At 51.1% G+C, this 4,265-nt stretch overlaps 1 non-coding gene across 1 annotated transcript; it reads right to left on the minus strand.

The window, feature by feature from the left end:
- Nucleotides 1-2,108: 2,108 nt before the first annotated feature.
- trnai-aau (transfer RNA isoleucine (anticodon AAU)) lies at nucleotides 2,109-2,182 on the minus strand. The gene has a single exon. It is a non-coding gene; the product is annotated as a tRNA-Ile (tRNA).
- Nucleotides 2,183-4,265: the final 2,083 nt, after the last annotated feature.

Below are 4,265 nucleotides of genomic sequence, written 5' to 3' on the forward strand. Positions count from 1 at the left end.
ATTGTGATTTTGGCAGGACACTGTCTGTCACGGCATGGCTGCTGCTGACGCACACTAATTAGGTGCTCATGTGTTGCAGCCGTGTTGTCCGCTGCTTCGCAGACAGCTTGTGAGCAGGCAATGATCACTGAGGCGACTGTGACGTCATTGGCAGGTGTGCTTCATCTATTTAATCCCTCTCCTTCCCCGAGGGAGACTTTATTGTGACTGCCCGGAGCACCCTGTTTGTGTGGATGTTTTGTGTGCTGGTTTTGCCTTGTTTTCCCCTTTTTGTGTTTTTTTCTGTTGGACTATTGTGAACCCCAATAAAGCTCGGACACCGCCGGAACCCGAGACTCTCTCCGTTTATTGTGTCCGGCATTTACATTTGGTGGCCAATGTGGGGAAGCTTTGTGACATACTTACCCTGAACTCTGTACCCGGAAGGACAGCTATGGAGGCGTCTCCAGTGGAACAGTTGTTGGCCCCAGTGGTGAAGCTGCAGGCTCAAAAACAACAAACTCTCGAGACGCTTGTCCAGCAACTTCAAGTACCAGCTCCTGCACCTAACCCTGCTGTGGCCACAGCAAACCCGGCTTGGGCAGGTCTGCAGATTCCAAAGATGGGACCGGAGGACAACCCAGAGGCTCTGAATTTCTGTCCAATATTAAAGATCCTAGGCTCTCATTGTCTGATTTGGCTGGGGCACAATTGGGACATGTCTCTGGGGACCGATCACCATTAGTGACTGCAGGTGATGAGAGGGGCAGGGACAGCCTTCCCTCTGACTCCAGTCGTGTAGCAGCCAACAGTACCCTGTTGGACCCAGGGGAAGGAACGAGTTCTGGGACTCACCTCCTCTCTCCTTCTTCCAGTGGAAGGCCCGACACTGGATCCCGCCTTCAACCGGGTATCCGATTTCGCTATGGACCAGACACAGGATGATGCCCTGGGACATATATATGACCAGGTCAGAGTTGTTGATGGTTGCATAGTGAATACACAGAGGGCACTTTGTGTTTCTCTCCAAACCAGCAGCCAAACCGATCATGCTGGATGATGTTGCAGACAGAATAACGTTCACCACGGTGCCTCCACACTCTTTCACGAATACCAATCGAGCTGCACGGTGCTGGGCTGTGAGCACAGGTCCCACTAGAGGATGACGGGCCCTCGTGCCACCCTCATAGAGTCTGTTTCTGACAGTTTAGTCAGAAACATGCACACCAGTAGACTGCTGGAGGTCATTTTGGAGGGCTCAGGCAATGCTCCTCCTGTTCCTCCTCGCACAAAAAAGCAGATACTGGTCCTTCTGGTTCTTCTGATAGCACGGATGAATGTGCCATACTGGAGGAGCTGGACTACCTGTGCAACCTGAATGGGCTGCAAGGAGCACCTCATAATTCCAGTAGTGACAAGGACACTAGCAAAAGGCAAAACTAGAGAAGAATCAGTCAGGAAGCATAAGGAGAGAGCAATCGTCTGTGGCCACTACCTGCAAAACCATTCCCTTTTTGGGGTTGTCTCCGGTGCACCTGCTGTCACTTTCATTTGCACCAAAACAAGAGACAGTGATTCACAACCGCTTAGGCTTCCTAACTGTACAGATTAATATGCCTGAACTGTAACTGACTTGGTATTATGCTGTGATGATTACTTGTTCCCTTATTTTTTTGAGAGGTGTATTATAGAAGATAGCCTTGAGAATGCGGCCACAGAATTGCGGGAATCCGTGACTTTCAACACTTATGCAACCGAGTCGAGCTGACCAACAGCTCAATGTCTGGTTGGCACCATGGCTTAGATGTGCCATTCATGAAACTTGCGTTGATTCTTGAAGCCACTGGCATTGCTTCCCTCTCCAAGTCTGTGTAATAAGGAATTGGCAGGAGCACACGAGTTGAAACTATCAGAGGACAGAATGCAAATGAAGTGTTCTGAGAAAAGCAAAGCGGCGAAAGGACATTTTCCCGTGTGCATGTAGATGGCCGACTTTGACACGGCTTGATGAAGTCTTGTGGATCCTACCACTGCTTAAGTGCACTACTACGCTTGCCTTCAGGGAGTTTCATGTCAAACATTCAAAAAACAGGACTCGAACTAGACGGATGAGCACCTACGATCGGTCTTGGCCGATGTGGGGATCGAACCCAAGACCTTGGCGTTATTAGCACCACGCTCTAACCAACTGAGCTAACCGGCCATTAAAAGGAGTGTCTCTGCCAGGCATTTCCTCATGTTTATGTAATTTGGCTGCAAAATGCATTACACACAAGTGTGAAAAGAACACTTTTGCAATTCCTAGCATTGGTGATGCTATAAATCAATCTGTCAGGAGTGGGATTTGAACCCACGCCTCCATCAGGAGACCAGAAAACCCTTCTACACTCTTCAAGGGAACATATATAAAATAACAATATCGAGCGTGGTATTGACGGTATGGAGAGACCCCGTTCCTCCTCCTCCCGTCCCCGCTGCTGTGCCACGTGTGGCCACCGCATGCTACCGGCTTGGAGTGGTGACGTGATCTGCCCCCTCTGTCAGGGACCGGACCCGCGGGGTCCTAGTCACGTCCTGAAAGACAGGGGGCGAGATGCTGCACCAAGATGGACCAGATCTGTGCCCTACTGGCTGCTCAAGGTTTATTTAGCCGCCCTCTCCTCATGTCATGTCAGGATTGATGGCGAGCCTCCGGACCCTCATTTTTTAGCAGCGCAGTTTCTGAAAGGTGCACGTAGGCAGAGGCCTACCCACGCTCCTTCTTTGCCCGCATGGCGCCTTAATGTAGTGCTGGACACGCTTTCTAAGGCCCCATTTGAGCCCTTGCAGTCATATGACTTAAGGTTTGCGTCACTGAAGACGGCATTTTTGCTGGCAATCACGTCAGCGAGTCACATGCCCTGTCTGTTCACCCTGTGTGTGTCCGTTTTGCAGGAGATGGTTCCAGGGTTACACTTTGACCTAATCCTGCATTCCTCCCGAAGGTGCTGTCTCCTTTCCATATCAACAGGCCTATTGAGTTGATGGCTTTCCATCCTCCACCCTTCTCTTCGGAGGAGGAGAGTAGGCTACACCTGTTGTGCCTGCTGCGGGCTCTCAGGTGCTATTTGCAGCGCACCAAGGACATTCGATGTTCGGACCAATTGTTTGTGGCCGGGCGCTTTCAAAGCAGCGCCTCTCGCACTGGATTGTGGACACCATTACCACGGCTTATGAGTCAACTGGAGCCCCAGTGCCTGAACACCTGGTGGCCTACTCGACTCAAGGTGTAGCCACGTCGTGGGCCCTTTTTCCAAGGCGCCCCACTGGCAGACATCTGTGCGGCTGCGAGTTGGGTCTTGCCACACACCTTTGTTCGGTTGTACAGGCTGGACGTGACGGGCCCAGTTCCTTCTATTGGGAATCCGGTGTTGGCTTCAGCTGAGTCGCAGTAGCCTGTTAGGCACTGGCTCCTGGCTTTTCTATCCCTGTCTGCCCCTGTTGAGCATGCTTGGGAAAAGCAATGCAGAACCGTTATCCCTTCCTACCGGACTGTGACTTGTATACAGTTCATTCTATAGGTGGGAGTGCATGTGTTTTTTACACGTGTACCCCGCCATTGTACATAGTTCCTTTGTCAGCAGGCCTTGGCCCCTCCCTAGCTATACTAGCTGTGCTGAGGGCCGCTGCTGCTGTATTCAGCAGTAGGCTTTGAGTTTGCTCTTGTGCCCCGCTGTGTATATAGTTCATTTATTGACATCAGTAGAGCATCTGTTGCCGCTAGCTTCCGCAGTGGGTATCCTGCTCCTGTGTCATGTGTGTGGTGCATGAACTGGCTCCTGCGCCCCGCAGTGTATATAGTTCTTTAGAATATACAGTTGAGCTTGTCCGCTCCTTATTAAGTTTAGAATGGACAACTGCTCCTGTTGTTAGCGAGGGCACTCGTGCTTCGCTATGTATATAGTTCCTTTGCCAGCAGTCTGTGGCCCCGCCCTAGCTATGCTAGTGCTGAGGCCACTGCTGCGGTGTCCAGCGGAAGGCACTTGAGTTGGTTCTTGTTGGTCCACTGTGTATATAGTTCCATTATTCGTAATTGAACTATCCAGCAGTGGCTATCTAGTCTGGGTAGCCCGCTGTATGTTGAGCACGGGCTCAACGGACTGCGACCTGTGCTTATATGGTGTGGTCTGGGTATTGGCCCTGCTCCTAGCCCTGCTAGTAGAGCAGGAGACTGCTATTACTAGGCTTCATGGTAGGCACAAGGTCTTGTTGCCTGTGGATACACCATTGCTTATTTCTTCCCAGTT

The sequence above is a fragment of the Amia ocellicauda genome, chromosome 12 (genome assembly GCF_036373705.1).
Source record: "Amia ocellicauda isolate fAmiCal2 chromosome 12, fAmiCal2.hap1, whole genome shotgun sequence".
In the NCBI taxonomy this organism is placed as follows: Eukaryota; Metazoa; Chordata; class Actinopteri; order Amiiformes; family Amiidae; genus Amia; species Amia ocellicauda.